The sequence below is a fragment of the Siphateles boraxobius genome, unplaced genomic scaffold (assembly GCF_051911475.1).
Source record: "Siphateles boraxobius isolate OS27281-9 unplaced genomic scaffold, OSU_SipBor_1 130, whole genome shotgun sequence".
In the NCBI taxonomy this organism is placed as follows: Eukaryota; Metazoa; Chordata; class Actinopteri; order Cypriniformes; family Leuciscidae; genus Siphateles; species Siphateles boraxobius.
The window spans coordinates 40,617,244-40,638,505 of record NW_027508734.1 but is presented as its reverse complement, the minus strand read 5'-3'; the positions used below and the strand labels follow the sequence as shown (position 1 = coordinate 40,638,505).

At 35.8% G+C, this 21,262-nt stretch overlaps 1 protein-coding gene across 1 annotated transcript in view; it reads left to right on the top strand.

Annotated features, from left to right (window-relative positions):
• Window positions 1-21,262, top strand: part of col4a5 (collagen, type IV, alpha 5 (Alport syndrome)) — a 62,604-nt gene that overhangs the window by 4,457 nt on the left and 36,885 nt on the right. The gene's annotated exons all lie outside the window — the stretch shown is intronic.

Sequence of the window (21,262 nt, the reverse complement as noted above, 5' to 3'; positions counted from 1 at the left end):
CTTCATGCCCAGGCCCTTTAATAATCTTTAATATCTCCTAATACAGTTCTCAGTTAAATTTCAATATTTTTCAGTTGACTTTGACACAGATGTTTCTCCAAACTTTTTAGGAGAATTAAAATTGACAGAAATGGTTACATAATGGTTGTCTAGTGGTAAACATATAGGAATATAAATATGGATAGCATAGCTCAGATCATTTGAGTTTGAAATACACTTGCTAAATAATTATTTTGCACAGTTAAAGATATTAAGTGTGTTTACATACACTTTGAAAGTTCAGTTTCTCTCATACTAAAACAATAATTTGTTAAAAGTATTAAAATTCTTAAATTCAATTTCAAATAACTTTTTGTGGACTTATTGTGGCCAGCCTAAGGCACACCTGTGCAATAATCATGCTGTCTAATCAGCATCTTGAAATGCCACACCTGTGAGTTGGATGGATTATCTCGGCAAAGGAGAAGTGCTCACTAACACAGATTTATACAGATTTGTGAACAATATTTGAGAGAAATAGGCCTTTTATGAACATAGAAAAAGTCTTATATCTTTGAGTTCAGCTCATGAAAAATTGGGAAAAAACAAAAGTGTTACGTTTATTATTTTTTTCAGTGTATTACCAGTTGAAGGCCTAGTAAGTGGTAGATTAAATGGTATGTGTGTGCTGTTGGGGGATTATATTTACAATGTGCTGTGAAAGAGATGCAAATACCATTTAGAATTAGCCAGACAGGATCCTCCTCTCACACCCAATCTCTGTTTCCCCCACTGCCTCACTCCCACAGTGGTTAAACCCTAAGTAAACTGACAAATAGGGTCTTTTTCGGGTGGTGGTTCATTTACACCACACATACAAACACATGCACACGCATTGTGTTTGGTGAAGACATGCAGGGGTCATCAAACTGTGAAAGAACGGTGAGAGAGGAGATACCTGGACAGTCCGAAGGCAGTAGAGACATTATGTACTGCCGCATATCTGTTCATCTCAGTCTGAGACTGAGTCTGAGGCACAGGCATGTTGTAGTTACGTCAGAGTATGAATGTGAGGGAGAGAACATCTATGGTTGCTCCAGACATCTCCCACATTATCATCCTTCCTGTTTAATAGGCAAGTTCAGCAAGCAACAACAAACTGTGAAGATCTAAGTTCTAAGAGCTGAGGATATAGGTTTTATAGTTTTGAGGTTGTTCATCATTTAATAGTAATATTTCACACAGTACTAGTAATATTTTTGTTTTTTATAAATGTATGCAAACATGCTAGTCATCTCTCTGTCCAGTGGTTGTTGTTCATACCTAAGACATATTGTCCATAACAACATCATTGCTTGCTACATAAAGTGTCCAAACAAGATGAGAGCAGAAGTTCTGAAATGGTTGTGTTGCTATTTGTAATATAATATAATATAATTCAGGGTCGGCTTTAGTGAGAATGTGATATGTCAAGTATAGGGATCGTAGTTGATAGGTTCCGGTTTGGAGCGCATGTGATTCGTGGATTAGTTGCAAAGTTTAACCATCATAGAGTGAAAGTTTATCATTTACATGTGTTTTTAAGTCCTGTCAGTTTAAACATCAGGCGCAAGAATACTGGAACTCGTGCGCTGTTTTTTTTTCTCTTCTTTTGAGCTTGAACGGACACGTGCTCGCAAAATTAAGTCAAAATGCCTGTTTCTGCGAGTATCCTCGTGAACACGATCGGTTATGTGTTGTAAACAATTGAGAAAGAAAACCTATGCGTATCAACATTAATCCATAACATGGATTCGTCTTAAAGTGACAACTAGGGGTGCAACGGATCAAAAAACTCACGGTTCGGATCGTTTCCCGGATCAGAGTCACGGATCGGATCATTTTTCGGATCAGCAAAAAAATAAAAAATAAATTGCCTCATGTCTGCACCTATAAACACACTGATAGCTAGGCCTTTCACGATAACAAATTTTGCTGGACGATAAATTGCCCAAGAAATTATTGCGATAAACGATAATATTGATAATAAACGATAATATTGTCGTTCTGAGACCATTTTCATCTAAAATAATGATAATGGCATAATAATGCAGGTATACCTTTTCAAAGATCAATAAACTTATTTCTATAGACTATTTAACACTGAAAACATTTTAAATATCCGCAATAAATGAACAAAACCAAAAACAATAAAAGCAATGGACTCTCATTCTCTGTTAACAAAAAATGCACTTACCAATGTGTGACTTATGTTCACACTGAGAATCATATGCATCATGTACTGTGTGAGCATGCGTCTCATATGAGTATGTGCGCTAGTGTGTGTGCTCGAGTCTCATGAGTATGTTCGCGGAGAGTTTGTGTGTGTGCTCGCGTCTCATTGAGTTTGTGCGCGAGTTTGTGTGTGTGTGCTCGTCTCATATGAGTATGTGCGTGGAGAGTTTGTGTGTGCGCGAGTTTGTGTGTATGCGCGTCTCTCATGATTATGTGCGTGGAGAGTTTGCGTGTGCGCGCATCTCGTGTGTGTAAAGTCTGCGTGTACGTGAGTGAGCGACTTTAGGTGTGTCTGTGCATTTCATATGTATTTGTTTGAGCTTTCAGCAGTATACATGCATGTTTGACTACTTAGTATAGGTGTATGCAAGTGTTTCATATATATGTGCGTGAATGAAGTTTGATTTAAGCCGTAGATGGCACCTCATATGAGGGAGAGAGAGAGTGCGCGCGAGAGAGAGAGGGTCGAGCGAGGGGTAGTGCTGCGCGAACGCCGTTTGTGATGGCTTTAGCCCGCTCTGATTGTGCAACAAGGGGTTGCTTAAATGCCGCGGTGATAAGCGGTTGTTGAGCAGCCTTCGTTTTCACTCCTGTGAGTGAAACATCGGGGCGATGTCGCTTCAAATGCGTGGCCATGCTGCCACAGTGCCTACACACCGTCACGGGTTTTATCCACTAACCTCTTTCCTTAATCATTATATTTGACAGGGAAGCCAACATGCTCCCATACAGGGGATTTAAATGACGCTCAAGCTCATAGTTCAAGCTCCTCCGTTCGCCATGATCACGCTGTGTGTGGATTGAATATGCGCACAATTTTTTTTTTTCATAAATCAATCCGCGGATCACGCGTGTGCCGAACCGAAGATATTGATCCGAACGGATCACGGATCAATGATGATCCGTTGCACCACTAGTGACAGCAGCCTAATATACCCGCAGCTGTTTGTGTCACCAATGTTAATCAAACAACAAAAGAGAAAGAGAAAATAAACTTTTGCAGCTTTAACAAACATAAATTGTATTCATTAATTATATTTAGTAGGGCTGGGAGAAAAAATCGATTCACCTAGCTATCACGATTTTCTTTATTTTTTTTCCGATTCTAAAATAGATTTTTTTATTCCAGAATCGATATAAATTCAAATTCAATTGCTTTATTTTTGTCCTTGCTTGTTGATGAGGTTGACAGAAGTTAGCCACTTTCATTCCAACAGAGGATGAAATGTGTCGTTATCTATGAGTGTTGAGTGACGTTATATCCCAAGTGGACGCGTGGAAGAGACGTGAGACTGAAAGCACTGAAAAGCCCTCGCGCTACTCATATGCTGAGAGAGAGATAAGACAATAGAGCTGCACGATCCATCTTTAAAAGACTGTGACCTCGACTCAAACACCCACGCGATCTTTCAATTCGTCTGTCTATTAAACTTTGACAAAATTATATCGCAACATTCAAAGCTGTGTTGCACTTGGATCAGGTTATAGATTTCGTTTTTTAAACTGAGGGGGGGGGGGATTCCCCCCTTACATGGGTCACATGGGGGGGATCTAAAGATTATGGGGGGGGGGGGGGTAATTTTGATGCATCGGTCTAATTTAATCATCTTCATTTATTAATTAAATGTGTTTCAGTTCAATTCTTTGCTTTTTTTTTTAAAACGTCATACAAAATACACCATGCTCTCTTTCCTTTCCGCAAGCGCTTGGTCTCATTAAAATGACAATTTGGAAGCGGATAATTTCTTCACAAACAGCTCATTATGACTCAATGTTAGAATGCTGCACCTACACTCGATAGTGAGAATAAGATAAGCGCAACGCAGACCACTGCATTGACAGCGTGAAACATGATCTGTCTACAGCCAGGGCTCAGCGGAAGACAGAGAATGCCGGTCCAGCGCTGATTGACTAATTAAATTCGAAAATAAAAGACAGTTTGACATCCTTTTCGCGCATCTGTGAATTTAGTTTTTTAATCATTTGCTCTGAGATAAAGCAAATATATCTGTGCGGGAATTTCTCGCACTATAAAAGCTAACCTTGCGGGAATGGTTTAAATTATGCGCAATCCCCGCATTCCCGCACCGAAATTCAAGCCCTGCTTGGATAAAAGTTTAATGTTCAAATATGAACACTGATGTCTACGATAGCGATCAAAATCAGCTTTGATAGAAACTTGGTGCTTAAAATAACGCATTTATCTATTACATTGTTTCACCACTGTGGCAACAAGTGACTGTTAAAAAATGTATTTGTTATTGACTCATTTATTCAAGAGAATGTAGTATGGTATGATGCTTCTGAAATAAAAGTCAGAAAGATGTGATGATTTGTTTTTGTAAATATGACTTATTTTATACATCATGTACAGTCTGTATACAGTAAGTGTATGATTTAACTTTTCCCGATGGTCTAGTGTTAAAAAAATTGCAATATCAAATCGCAATACATATCGTATCGGCACCCAAGTATCGTGATAGTATCCAATCGGGAGATAGGTGTATCGTCCCAGCCCTAATATTAAGTTCATACAGTGAAGACTATGCAGTGTTATTTTACATTTGATTACTTAATGTCTGCACCTGAATGCAGTTAGATTTACCTGAAAAACATAAAGTATAGGCTACTCTTTTCATTTGTATCTTTGTTCTATTGTATTTTCTATGCTTGTAATTTTTTATTTTCTATAAAGATGCACGCTCCTACAAAATCACCCCAATCATTTATGATTAATTCTTTACAAATAGAGCTATTCAAATCATCTGGTGGAATTGTTTACATATCACAATGTATATCTCAGAAAAACTAAATATCGCAATGTCAGTTTTTTCCAATATCGTGCTGCCCTATTATAATATTTTCTGTTAAAGTATTTTATGCAATTAATGCTACATCCTTTTTTTTCTTTCCTGATAGGGCTACACAATATTGAAGAAAAGTGCAATAACTCATTAAATAATGCGATATCTGATATGCGATTTGATAATGCTTAAAGTGTGTAAAGTAAACTAATATATATATATATATATATATATACTGATTCTTATTAAAGCTACTGTTATTCAGTCAAGAGCAGTGAGTGATTTTCTCTTTGTCTTTTGTTCATGACCCCAGTCATTGCAAGCCGTTGCGATATGCATTATCGCGATATATACACTTGCGATATTTCGATCATTTCTATATATTGTACAGCCCTACTTCCTGAAGTAGCTATGCTAATGTCTCCCCACATCTTTTGGCTAGCTTCATAGTGTTATATACCGGCAATATACCGGTAAACACAATTAACTGTAACCACATACATAGATATACTGTAATAAAATTACGCATGGAAAACAAACTGTCGACAGTCTTAGTGAGTTTGATTCATGCATTGATAGTTTGTGTGTTGTAATTGTATTATGCAAGTTTAGTATTGCTGTAGTTCATTTTACAGTTTCCCCTGCATTATGTTGATTATTAGGGACAAGAAAATAAATTATTTGTCAAATTCGAATGACGTTTTTCTAACTGTTTACAGCAGAGGTCTTCAATCCTGCTCCTGGAGGGCCGCTGTCCTGCAGAGTTTAGTTGGAACTAAACCATGACGGACAGTGTCCCTCCAGGAGCAGGATTGAAGACCTCTGGTTTACAGTATGAGTGAGTTTAATCGATCGTTAATCTATTTATTCTATATCTATATCTAGAATATTCTATATTCTATATCTATCTATATATTTAATGCACTGAGCACTATCACTATCAACACTCTCCAACAGCATAATATTACTTTTAAATCTTTTAAGCCCAATTCCTAGTCAAATTAGAATATCTTAGTTTTATATATCACTTGTGATATATCACTTGTGATGGTATTTTCTATAGATATGCTCAGACGTGCAGTCTACCAATAACATTAGAGCGACAGCACTAGGAACGCCCACAAGCGGCTTCACAGTACAGAGACCAGCGACATGCAGTGACAAAATCGCTTGCGGTGTGAACGGGCCTTTATATGCGCGTGCTGTCAGAGAGACTGTTCTTGGCACTGTCTGAGAGATTGCATATAAAGCGCGCGAGAGAACTGAACTCAGTGCTTTTCGCTGCCCAATTGGGCTTGAACAGTGAAATACACACACTTTTGAGCCAAAGTGACCATGTATTTGTAAGTAAACACAGTCATTTATGTCTTATGTGAACGTAAACGGCTGAGTGAATGGCCGACCGAGGATGGTCTGCATGTATCCTATGATCAGCTATGTCACCTCTATGCGAGTGTAACGCACATGAAAATATCGATTAGAATCTAAATTTTAATCTTAGGTGTGATTAATCGTGATTAATTACAGAAAAATGTGATTAATTAGTCATTGTTTTTAATCAATTGATAGCAATGTGATGTAATATTGTGATTTAAGGACATTTTTCTTTACTGTTGTACAATACCAATTTTTTTGTACTGTGTTGGGATGCCATTTAAAGGAATAGTTCACCCAAAAATAGGGCTGGGCGATAAATCGATTTTATCGATTAACTCGAATGTGTAGTTTACGCCGATTTTTTTTTAATGAAAATCGGTTTTCTCTTTAACAACCGCCGACGCTCCCATCTGGGCTCCCGTAGTTCCGACCGGCCTCAGCGCTTGCCATGATAGAGATACACAAACAACATGGCAAATGAGCAGGACCGCGGCAGCAGAAGCACACCCGCCGAAAACATTTAGGCTACAAGCTGAATCTGCAGGGCCGCCAACTCTCACGAGTTCACTGTGAGAGACGCAATTCTGTCACTTTTTACACGCTCTCACGCCACACATCCATTTTCTCACGCAGAGAAAAATCGCGAAGCAAAGAGGACACTTGACACCGACAGACAAGACAGAGCAGGTTACTATCGATATGAAACAGATTCTCAGCTCTCAGATTCTGTCAATTTTATTACAAAATTCAAACAATAAACACCGTTTTGACGCTTGTAAATGTGACGTGAAAGAACGCTGGCAGATCTCAGTTCAAGCGGCACGTGAACCGAACATCTGTTAACTTACTCTTTACTACCAACTTACCGAAATGTAATAAAATCGATCGATCAGTGTTTTTCAACCGCGGAAAGATGTCCATAAAACAGCTGGAGAACAACATATGTCACGTAACGTTACATTTACCTCAGGATGGCTTTTAATGACCCATAGCACGCATGTTAGTTAGACGCATTATAAAATATAAAACGCATTATATTTAATTTCAGTTAGTACATTAAACCTTAGTAAACCTTTAATAATACCAGCTGACAGGGCTCTCTGTATGTTTACAGCATTAGGAGATTTTTTTTGGGGGGGAGAACAATTAACACATTAACGTATCTACTGTACCTATTTATCCAAAGGAATTTATATTGAATAAAGATCAGAATCAAATCACAAGAATTGAATTGAAATTGGGAAATTTGTGTTAAGCAATAATAAAAACAGTAGCATACCAGTAAACTTAATAAAATTATGTTTAGTTACCAAATAATTTGACAATCACAATACACTTATTGTGATGCAAGTTTTTTTTGTTTTTTACACATCCCCCCCAATCCCAATCCACCCATTTTATTTTATGTTACATTTTCATTGTTTTCAAAGACAGGGCCTGTCCTCTTGTCTTTTTGGCTTGTTGTTTTTGATTGCACTTTAATGGAGATCAAATCCCAGAAGGGAATATTAAAACAAAATAAAGTTAAAACTTGTTTTGAACAATTTCTTTGTCATCTGCAGATTGATTTTAAGTAGGGAGAGAAAAAAATCGATTTAAATCGTAAATCTGATTTTTTGTGAAAAAATCGGGGATTTTTTTTTAGGCCATATCGCCCAGCCCTACCCAAAAATAAAGATTTGATTCTGTGATCATTTACACTCATTGATACACTCATCACTCATTTCGTTCAAAATTTTGTTCTGTATAATTTTCTTTCTTCTTTCATATTATGCAATTCAGTTTTGGTTACCAACATACTGTACCTCAAAATATTTTTTTGTGTTCTGCAGAAGAAAGTAAGTTATACAGGTTTGGAACAACATGTGTGTGAGAAATTGATGACAGATTTTTCATTTTTGGGTGAACTATCCCTTTATTGTAACAGCTAATGTAAAATAGGAAGGAAACCTTCAGAGGAATATTTGCACAGTTTACGTAAGTGTTTTATTTACTTCCGAGTGTGATGTTATATGCCAGATGTAAACTTGCCCCATCAGAGTGACATCAGCCATGTTTAAGATAGGAAACCTGCTCAAGCCCATACCTGTGTTTTGATCCTTTTGAACATTTGCCAACTCCCAGTGCCCAACATTCAGGCCTCTAACTTGCATTCCTCCTTTAGCAGGATAAAGTCCACAGACTCCACATTTATATCATTCTTTTAGCAAAAATGTGAAGGAATACATGTGACCTGGTGTTTTATGTGCTTGTAGTTTTGGGGTGAATTTGTTTTACAGCAATTTTTACCTTGCTTTGCAAAAGTGCCATGAAGGTGTTAGCAATTGTTTATTCTTTGGAAGTATTTGAGGCATGTCTGCTCCGGATACATGTGAAGTGTGAATAAAAGTGATCTAAAATCAGAAACATTGTTTAAAAAAACAACAACAGACGGGATGTCTGATTCAGTGTTCAAAGACTAGCAGTAAAGAACAAATAGGAAAAATTGAGCAGACAGGAGAGGTGGTACGGTGCATTCCTGATGGATTTGATAGCAGTGTTGCCGTCTACTTGTGTAAAGTACAAATACCTGTTGGTAGAGCTACACGATTCTGGATAAATTAAGATTTTTTTTTTTTTTTTTTTTTTTGGTTAAGTAGAGATCAAGATTCTCCCACAATTCTGAACAAACAGTTGAACAAAATAACATTTAGTTTACTAGAGGTTCTGACAAAATGTTAATTGCTGCCTTATTTTTAAAAATGCTTAATTAATTTGAAAGAATTTTAAAAAAAAAATTGGTTTGAATAAATGATTCAAAGACTCACTCATAAATACTTCACTTCAACTAATCTACTGAATGAATGATTCAGTGACAAATACATATTTTTAACACGTCACAACCTAGTGGCTTAATGATGTAATCGACGCAATTGTTATTTGAAGAGTCGAGTTACTTTCAAAAGGTTATTTACTCTATTTTGATTGCTACCGTAGACATCAGTTTTCATATCTGAACTATAAGCTTTTATACCAGTTGTTCTGTAATAATTTGAATATTTGTAACAGAAATAATGATACTTTGTGGTTGAAAAGACTGTTTGTGAAGTTGTTTTATGCCTATACATGACTACTGCAGATTTGAATGTTGGTATGATTTTGTCAAAGGTTTAATAGACAGGCGAATCGCTGTCATTTAAGAATGAGATTGCGTTGGTGTTTGAATCGAGATTGTGATCTTAATCGTGCAGCTCAACCTGTTGGTAGAATTGCACTGAATGAGGTGATTGCATAAGGGGGAAATGGCCATATTAATCTTAACCAAGTTTAATTACTCGCAAATCTGTTGAAATGAGATATTAATGTTAACAGCTGGGAAGTATTGAATGGACTGTATTCTATACTGAATATGTAGCTACATATCTTAACAGAAATGCTTTAGCCTCAGCTTAAGACCTAGACAATAGGCCACTCAGTGTCTATGTGTGTATGTGTCCTTTTAAAAGCCAACTTGTCAACATTTGACTGACATCTGTAGAGATGTCCATTCATCCATTTATTCATATTTTTTCCTTAAGGGAGGAAAGGAGATGTACATCAGGAACAAATACATTGTGTTTGTGTGTGTGTTTGGATTGAGTGTTGGGTCAAGGAATTGATCTCTGATCTACTGTAGATGTCTTCTCCCTCTTTTATCTGTCATTTTAACCTGTAAAACTTTGTCTGAACTGCAGTAGATGAAGTGATCTCTCATTCTTCAGTGCTATGTCTGAATACTTCTTCCCATATGCTGAAGACAAGAAATATGTTGTCTTCATACACAGATGTGTATATAATATTTTTGAAAGAAGTCTTGTGGTCACCAAGGCTTTATCAAAAGTACAGTAAAAACAGTAATATTGGGAAATATTATTACAATTTACAATAAATGCTTTCTATTTTAATATATTTTAAAATGTAATATTTATTTCTGTGATTGCAAAGCTGAATTTTCAGCATCATTTCTCCAGTCTTCAGTCACATGATCCTTCAGAAATCATTTTAATATGCTGATTTAGTGCTCAAGAAACATTTCTTATTATTATCAATGCTGAAAACAGCATGAAACAAAAATCTTTTGTAACATTATAAACGACTTTACTGTCATTTGGGATCAGTTTTGGGTAAGTTACTCTGAAAAAGTAATTAATTACTAGCTACTAACATTTTTAACAGTGTAATTATATTGCTGTACTAATTAATCTCTCTAAAAAGTATTTCATTTCTAATTACTAATTACTTTCTAAATCCCATATCAACCTTGACCAGTTCAACAATCCAAGGATAGACATGAAACTGCTCTTTTAATTCTTTCAAATAAATCATTTAATATGGCATAAATTATTCTTGAACTGAAGTATTTAAAAGGAGATGGTAAACATACATTTTAACATTTAGACGTTCATTTTTGATGTTAAAGCGATAGTGTTCTCCCAAAAATTAAAATTAGCCCATGATTCACTCACCCTGAAGTAGGGCTGCACGATGTGTCGTTTTAGCATCGATATCGCGATGTGCGCATCCACGATAGTCACATCGCAGGATGTTGCGATGTAGGCCTAAGTCGTACAGTAGTTGATCCGTGATTCATGATCTGTACGGGCCAGCAGCTCCGGATTAATTGCAAAGTTTAACCATCATATAGTGAAAGTTTATCATTTGCATGTGTTTTTAAGTCCTGTCAGTTTAAACATCAAGCGTAAGAAGACTGGAACTTGCGCGTTGTTTTCTGTGAGCCGGGCAGATCAGTGGTCTTTCTCTTATTTCTGAGCTTGAACGAACACGAGAATTCAAAATAAAGTCAGAATGCCCTTCCTCCATTGAACAATTTTTGGCGACCGCCAAAGCGTATTTTTGTCCCGCCAAAGCCTTATTTGACCGGTGAGTGATAGATGACTGACTGCTGCGCAAAACTGAGAGAACGAGCAGAGAGACAGAGCCCCGGTCGCGCGCGCACTCTCACCGTTTTCAAACTGTCTTGCTCTCTCACCCTCCCTCGCGCATATTAATGAATTGAGTTGACTGAATATCTTTGAGAATACACAATGGTAAAAGGTCGGAAGACCGAAGTTTCAGGTGAAGCATTCGGATATATTTTTTTCCTGAACTACCGCTGGTTGTGAATTGTGCTAAAAAAAATATTCTCTGAAAAGCGTTCCACACATTCAGATAAACCACACTTTCAATAAACAAAACAAAAAAAATCTATCCAGTGATGAAATGTTTTCTGTGTTGAGACCAATCTTGTGCGATGTCCTAACTGCCGGGATAATCACACAACGTGTGCCGTGGTCCGTTAATGACACCTCCAATTCGCGAACGAATGATTCATTTGAACCGATTCACTTTAATGAATGGTTAAAACAACTTATCTGTCCAACACTGAACTCACGAGATATAACAAATCGGAAACACTTTACAATAAGGTTCCATTTATTAAACTCTAGTTAACTACATTAGTTAATAGAATCTATGCAGATTTACTCCTTTACAAAATCACCCCAGTCATTCAGATGATTCATTCTTTCCAAAGAAAGCTATTTAAGTCATTGGGTGAAATTGTTTTCATATCGCAATATATATCGCAGAAAAATAAAATATCGCAATGTAATTTTTTCCCAATATCGTGCAGCCCTACCCTGAAGCCATCCTAGGTGTTTATGACATTCTTCTTTCAGACGAATACAATCGGAGTTATATTAAAAAAATGTCCTGGCTCTTCCAAGCCTTATAATGGGAGTCCATGAAAGTTCATCCATCCATTATAAAAGTGCTAGACACGGCTCTGGGGGTTAATAAAGGCTTTCTGAAGTGAAGTGATGTGTTCGTGTAAGAAAAATATCCATATTTAAAATTTGATCAACTAAAATATAGCTTCCGGCAGACGGCCGATGCTAGTCAAAACCTTATACTTTTGAGTAGCTTTTATAAACGTGCCTTGGAAAAACATTACTGGTGGGTGTGTATCTGGAGTGAGACAATCTGCGCGAGACAGACATTGTAATATCTAAGTGTCTAGCCTGCTTTAAAACAAGGTTGTAATTATATAGCTTTTGTCAGATAGGGATGTGTGTGCATGCTTCTTCAATGTCTTTTTGAACAATTGAGCGGGAATAGATCTTGTTTCAACACGAATTAGTCTCACATCTTTAGAGAACCAGAGTCATGTGCTCCTTCCCTAAAGAGCAAACCTATTTACTTTCCATGTCATACACACCCTTGCTTTTCAACTCTTGGGTCTTCCTCAGCTTCAGTCCCATCTGCTTCTGCTATTAGTGGTGAATGGAGGCAGTAGTGGCTCCCCTGTGTTACTCTGTTTCACTGTGTGCATGTAAAGAGCAGCTAATGTTTGCCCTGTTTCCAGTAAACAGTAAATCAGATGAGGCTTTAGTTCTCAAAAACATCTGTTTGGATTAGAGGGGAAAAAAGGAAATTAAATGATTACCTTTTTCGTCCTTTAGATTTATAGATTATAGGATTTCTGATCATGCCTTGTTTTGTTTTTATTTTGTGAATGTGGATATTTGTAAGTTATTGCAGAGTAAGTAACATTTTCTGCAATATTTAATTGTGTTTTCCTTGGCCTATCAATGCTTTTCCAACGATGCTCTGCCATCTGCCATCTATCCTCTTCTTGTCTTCTGACAACACAGGATGTTTTTTTTAGAAGGCTTTGACTTTGGAAGAGAAAAAATAATCTTCAAAACAAAAATATATTAGTAATGAGTTCAATTATCCTCTTAGCCTTGGTGAGCATAAGGGACTTCTTTCAAAAACATTAATAAAAACTTACCGACCCCAAACTTTTGAAGGGTAGTGCATCCCACAATGCCCCCCGAAAATTCCCGAAAGCATCTAGATCTAAGCAATTGCCTCAAACTGCTTTATGACAAAAACTTCAAGAGTGCTTAATTCATTTGAGCCCTGCAGTTTTAGATTCATATGCAAGCTGGGTATGGCGTGCAGGTTTGAACACGCTCTGTGGGGGATAGAATTAGATCTCCAGATTATAGTTCAGGTGAGAACTTGTCTCGCATTTAATGGAGTGCCAGTCCACGTCCAGTACTTCTCTGCTGTGATCCCCACACTGCGAACGTCATTGTTGCTGTGATACTACAAATGAAAGCTGATTCCAAGAGAGGAAAGAGAGGAGCTGTTTATGTAGCAGTCTTGAACTGTCCACCCGTACTGTTAGTATACATCAGCCCTCTTTCTAGCTTCCTCTAGTGGTGAAGGGAGGGACTTTATGAGCCCAGCTGCTGTTGCATAAACCACTTTATACTGATCTGCAAATATTTAGAGAGAATGATGTTTGTACCAAAATCACATTCGGAGCACCTGGACATGTTGACATTGTTGAGTTTTAAACAAGTGCAGATTAGGTGGATAGTTTCTGCAAATATTGTGCCTTCTCAGATATTTTTACCGCTTGCATGATAGGAGAAATATGTAGATTTCACTTTCTCTTGGGAAATTTGTGTGTATTTTGAGAATTTGATAAGAGTTTTATCAGTTGGGTTAGTGATTTGGACACGCAATTCATAGAAAGTCAGAAATTGTTAAAGGGATAGTTCTCCTAAAAATGAAAATGCTGTCAGTATTTACTCACCCTCATGTTGTTCCAACCCCGTAATACCTTCGTTCATCTTCGGAACACGAATTAAGATATTTTTGATCACTCCTCCATAGGCTTCTAAGGGATTGACACTTGAATCCTGAAAAGTTATTAAAGACATTGTTAAAATAGTCCAAGTGACTACAGTGGATCAATCTTAAGTTTATTAAACGACGAGAATCCTTTTTGTGCGCAAAAAACAAACAAAAATAACGACTTTGTTTCAACTATTCATTTCCTTCTCTTTGGGCCTATAGTCAGTTAAACTAGTGATATAGCATAAGCTTCTGTTGTTGTACGTCACATGCATCACATACGACCAGCGTCGGCCAATAGTGAGCCTACGTGTGACGTAGCTCTACGCTATTACACTAAGTTAACTGACTAGAGGCCCACAGAGAAGGAAATGAATAGTTGAAATAAAGTCGTTATTTTTGTTTGTTTTTGCGCACAAAAAGTATTCTCGTCGCTTGATAAACTTAAGATTGAGCCACTGTAGTCACTTGGACTATTTTAACGATGTCTTTAATAACTTTTCGGGGCCCTTAGAAGCCTATGGAGGAGTGATCCAACTCTCAGATTTCATCAAAAATATCTTAATTCATGTTCTGAAGATGAACGAAGGTATTACGGGGTTGGAACAACATGAGGGTGAGTAAATACTGACAGAATTTTCATTTTTGGAGGAACTAACCCTTTAAAGGATAGTTCATCACAAAATGAAAATTTTACATTTACCTCAAGTTGTTCCAAAACTTTATGAGTTTCTTTCTTCTTCTGAACACAAAACAAATTATTATGAAGAACATGGGTTACATATTACAGTTGTTGGTCCCCATTGACTTCCATAGTATATGGGGAGAAAATTCAATGGAAGTCATTGGGGACCATGGAACTGTTTGGTTACCAAATTCTTCTTTTGTGTTCAGATGAAGAAAGAAACTCATAAAGGTTTGGATCAACTTGAGGGTGAGTAAATTATGAAAGAATTTTCATTTTCGGGTGAACACTTTAATGATTTCATTCATGTGTGTTTTAGATGTAAACAATATTTATACTTGTAAATGTGACTAGATGACAAACATCCTTATTTTGAATTCAGTAACCAGACTTGTTTTGGTTGATCCATTCCAGATTAGGTGTTGGAGTAATGACCTTGACTCAAGAGTCTGAGAACCTTCTAAACCCATACTTACAGTCCCAGTCCCACGGTCTTGCTGTGTCAGTGTGTGAGAGATGTCTTTTTCCTCCTTATCAGGAGCGCTTATGCGTACTGTTTTGAATTTAGCCCACAAAAGAAGAGATGCACAATGCAACAGCATCACTGACCTGATTTCACCATTCAGGAACTGTTAAGATATGGTGTTGTTCCGTGATGAGATAACTTGCTTGATGAGATAACTAGACTGACCCACCAGGAGTGTATTTTTATGGCAGATCCTAATACCAAGTGTCTGATATCCAGAACATATTCTTAATTATTTTGACTAATAATTAAACAACAAAATTACAGCAATTAATATTATTATTACTATTATCATTATTAGTTTAAAATGCTAAATGTCAAGCATTTACTTGATTAAGCATTTTAAGCAGCATTTACCAAAAATCTATAATTTAATTCCTTCTAATAAAATGAGTCATTCATTATAATTATTTATGTCTGCATTAACACAGCAATGAAATTACTTGTGAAAACTGTTGTTTCCTATAATGCACTGTGGTGTAATGGCATTGTGAGATGCTATTTATCAGTTATTTATTGGTTCACTACCCTTCAAAAGTTTGGGGTTGTAAGGTTGTATTACAGTTTTTGGAAGAACTCTCTTATGCTCAACATAACGTATATGAAAAATACAGTAAAAACAGTAAAATTTGGAAATTTCTATTTTAAAATCTATTTTAATATATTTTAAAATGTAATTTATTTCTGTGATGCCAAACCTGAATTTTCAGCATCATTACCCCAGTCTTAGTGGCACATGATTCTTCAGAAATCATTATAATATGATGATTTGCTGCTCTAGAAACACTTACTAAGCATGAAAGTTTGACTAACGTTATTTGTAGAAATATACTGGTCAAACCGATTGGTATTGGTAACTTCTGGGTTTTCCTTGCATTCCTGGGAACAGGCTTCATTTTATTGTTCAGGTAAAAGTCAAGCTCTTCATAGAGTAGGAGACTTGTTGAGTTTGATGTCATTTTTGCCATTAAGACTATCTTCTGAGATTATACTTTGATAAACATTTGACCGCCTTGTGCGTTTTTCCCTCACCTGCCGCCCCTACGCAATTCACTCGGCCTCAACTGGTTTATCTGTAGAGGTTGAAGGTCATTCTTCTCATAACTCCACAGGAATAGGAATAAAAAAAATCCAGGGATGAACCAAGGCAAGACATCAAAGAGAGGTGCTTTCTGCTCCATTAGATTTGAAAGAGTTGTACCCTAATACATGTTTTAGAAGAGATTCTTATGGGCCTTGAAGTCATGAAAATCCAGCAGTGACTGTGGAAAAAGAATGCAGTGAAATGTGTTATTCTTACTGTTTATTGCTGAATGGTGCCTGGAGGGAAAAACATAGCGTTTCAGTGTGTTTGTGTTAAAAAGTGTGAGAACAGTGAGCAAGATGGATTTGTCACACTGCAGGACCATTTCAATGAATTGAACGCTAAACGGTGATTCAAAATGTCACAGCACCTAAAATGCACACTTTACCTATTTAGTTTCAACCTAGAATGTTTATGTTTAAAAAACTAGTGTAAGAGAACACGTGTGTGTGTGTGTGTGTGTGTGTGTGTGTGTGTGTGTGTGTGTGTGTGTGTGTGTGTGTGTGTGTGTGTGTGTGTGTGTGTGTCTGTGTGTGTGTGTGTGTGTGGTAAACCCTACATTGTGGGTGGTATCCACAATTTTTTGGTCCCCATGGAACAGCTTATATACTAAGTAATGTTTAAAATGTAAAAATGCATAAAGTTTTCTGTGATGAGTATAAGGTTAGGGTTAGGGAATAACATGTGCAGTTTGTACAGTATAAAAATCATTATGTCCATGTAATGTCCCCATAAAACATGAAAACACAACATACCTCACTATACATCACCTCTTTGTCCTGTCATTAACACCTTTTATAATTTACATACCCATTTGTGCTGTATGAATGTGTTTGTATATGTGTGTGTGAGTGTTTGATTGGGCCATTCAGACACACACATTATTTGTGGTCTGCTGCCGCTTAGCTCTGTCTGCTCCCAGCATTCATTTGCCCTCAGGCCATCTTTCAGTAGGGGTCAGTTAATCCACCGGAGCCCTAGACTGGAATTTGCATTCAGCTTCAATGGATGAATTGTTGCACTGCTTAATATTCTCCACTGGGTGGCCCTGTTCAAACTCTGTTTTCTAGACATACACACATTTGTCAACACCTGCATGGATATCTATTAGCAAAAATAGATTTTCTCAACTTTTCCAGTTACTGTCTAATATTGTTGGCTCATGTATGATACACTAACCATTCAAAAGTCTGGGACGTGTAAGATTATAATAATAGTAATTAATACTTTTATTCAGCAAGGATGCATTAAATTGATCAAAACTTTTGTGAAGTCCAAAGTATATATGTAACATAATATGTGATAATAAATTATATTTAAATAATTTAATTATACACTACTACTTTGTGGTCAGTTAAATTAAAGACATTTATACTTTTATTCAGCAAGGACAGATTAAGTTGATCACTAAGGGCAGCAAAGACTTTTATTTATTTTTTAAAATCTATTTAAAAAAATACTGCTGTTTTTAAACTTTCTATTCATCACAGAATCCTGTAAAAATGTTTGACAGCTTCCACAAAAATATAAAGCAGCATATCTGTTTTATATGAAAATTATAAGAAAAGTTTCTTGAGCAGCAGCAAATCATCATATTCAAGCATATTCATAGCAGCTAATCAACTTATTAGAATGATTTCTGACGGATCATGTGACACTGAAGACTCGAGGAATGACGCTGAAAATTCAGCTTTGCCATCACATTGAAATATATTACATTTTAGAATACCATTAAGATGTAAAACAGTTATTTTAAATTGTAAAAATATTTCACAATATCACTGTATTTTTTATCAAATAAATGAAGCCTTGGTGAGCATAAGATACTCTTAATAATAATGGTATTAGTTTTTAACTAAATTGTGTTTTTATATAACAGTCAGAATTATTCTTATCATCTGAGGTTTTATTTCCTCAGTTGTATAAAGTGTTTTGGACAAATGTCTCACCAATGGATAACAAAATATGACAACACCTCTCTTAATAAAAAAAATTTTTAATTTTTTTTCTGTTTTCTGCTTTCTGTGAGGGGTAGTAGATATACTTATAATTAATTATATAAAACAGTAAAATGAACTGTCCTTCTGCTGATGCATCTATCAATACATTCTTTTGTTGTCATTGTGAAGATGTTCGTGAGTATATGACATTGAATACTTAAAGGGACAGTTCATCCAAAAATTTTAATTCTGTCATCATTTACTCACCTCCAAGTTGTTCCAAAGCTGTATGAATTCCTTTCTTCCACTGACCACAAAATAAGTTATTTTGAAGAATGTCTGTAAAGAAACAGTTGATGGACCCCTTTGACCCCCTTTTTTTCTCCATACTATGGAAGTCAATGGGGTCCATCAACTGTTTGGTTACCCATATTCTTCAAATAACTTCTTTTGTGTTCAGTGGAGAAAGAAATGCATACAGGTTTGGATCAACTTGAGTGTGAGTAAATGATTTTCCTTTTTGGGTGAACTATCCCTTTAAATGTACATGTCTTATAATGTGACATGTTTTATCTAAAATTATTTTAAACTGTATTTTATTTACACTTGTCGTCATACTTTCCTATACACATCCATATACGTAAAGTCTTGATGTTGATAATAAAAGTTCATAGATACTGTAAATGATGTGTCAACTGCCCTCAAGTATGAAGTGCATTGAACATTCAGTGCTCACATCTCCTTTAATTCGCAGGGCTGTTTTCAATAGCAGAATGACTGAGTCAAAAAGGTGTGCTTGTTCCAATCGGTCTCTGTCTGCTTTTTTCTGCAGGTCTTGAGATGCTCTGCCAAAAGATTAATCTTTTAATAAGCCCTTGCTAAATTTCCATTGGGTGTGCTTTTGATTCTGATTTGACTTTGATTTATATTGTGTTTTTTTATCATGATTCAGGGATGCCTTGACCTAAAATATTGAGGTCTCTTTAGTGTATATATATTCAGCTGAGTGCTTTATAGTGTGGCGCTCAGTGTTGTCGATTTCAATATGCATGCATTGTTTAGGAATGTTAAAGGAAACTCTGTTCCTCTACTGACACCTGTCAGCCAGATCAATACATTGTGTGTGAAAGGTTAACCATATATATATAACATTGCGGACCTAAGCAAAATGCCAGGAAACTCACTCGGCTTGTCTGTTTTGACCCTGACAAGGTCTAAAACTGTTTTCATGTGTATTTGCATTTTCTTTGTGGCTTTTGGTAGTGTGGTTCGCTATGCAAAGTTGCTTAGAACCTTTTCATAAATCTCTTCTCTCATATTGAAGAGTCCTCTTCACACAATCTCACAAAAAGAAAGAAAAATAATAAGCAGATAGTTGTACTTCTCAAAGCAGTAATGTCATTTGCAATAATAATCATTTTCAACACAGGCTGTAAAACATTGTTTGTGTCTCAAAACCTAATGAGACGCCTGACTTGAGAAACAGGAGCACACAAGACGTGAAGTCTCAAATTGTACTTTAGTATTGTTCAAAAGTTTAAGGTCGGTAAGATTTTTTTGGTCCCACTTTATATTAAGTGGCTATAGGTTCTATGTACTTACATTGAAATGAATAATTTGATACAATGGACTTAATGTGTACATACATGTTTTTACATTGTACTTATATTTTGAAAATACCTGCGTGTAATTACAGCTGTAATTAATGTATGAAATTACATTTGTAATTACACTGTTGACACTTAAAGCTTAAAGCTACCCATACCACCACAGCTGATCCTAACCTTACCCGTATCACAATAGCAGCAAAAGTGGTTTACAATACAACATGAACACAATAAGTACTTTGTAGTTAGTTTTTGATGTAAGAACATAACATAAAGCTACTTAATATATAGTGGGACCAATTTTTTTATTGATTTAAAAGAAACATCTTTTTTATGCTGCATTTATTTGACCAAAAATGCCATAAAACAGTACTTGTGTTAAATATTTATACAATTTTCTATTAATATTAATATTTATTATATAATATTAATATAATATATTCTTTTTTTTTATTCAGCAGCCATTACTCCAGTCTTCACATGATCCTACAGAAATCATTCTAATACTGATTTGGTGCACAAGAAACATTTATTCTTATTATTATCAATGTTGAAAACGGTTTAATATTTAGTGGAAACTGTGAAACATTATTTTCAAGATTTTTTGATGAATAGACAGTTCAAAAGAGCAGCATTTATTTGAAACAGAAATATTTTGTAACATTATAAATGTCTTTACTCTCACTTTTGATCAGTCAAATTCATCCTTGTTAAATAAATGTATTTCACATTTAAAATCTTAAAATTTAAGGACGATTATTGAATTTCTAATGTTCCTGTTTGGTAATATTGTTTTAAGAGTTAGTGGTTATTTCTAGAGAAAGCAAATATCGTCATCTAGTGTTTGTATGAAAAATACCCATGTGTCTTTTATAGAACAAAAAAAGCAACTACAATGTACAAGCAATTAATAGCTGTGCTTTAATTATCATTTATTCTGATTCATCAACAGTAATTTAACAAGCACTCGTAAAGCTGTAGACGTGTTTTGTATTTATTTTCCAGAGTTTCCATTTTGTAACGAGTCTTTTGCCCTCTTGATCTTTCTCCAACATTAAAGAACTACATACATGAATATTACATTTGATTAATGTTTAAAATCATGTTCACTTTATATCAGTTGCATAGTAAAAGCTATTCTGTATATTGCTGTGTCCACACCACTAGATGGAAGTATGTCACACAAATTCCAGTTAACACTATTGCCTCTTTTCTAACCCTGTCAGTACAATAGAAAATGAAATGTACATTTTACAGATTTACGGCATTCACACATATTCTATTTCCAGTGAAATGGTATTTTCCTGTGAAGGCTGTA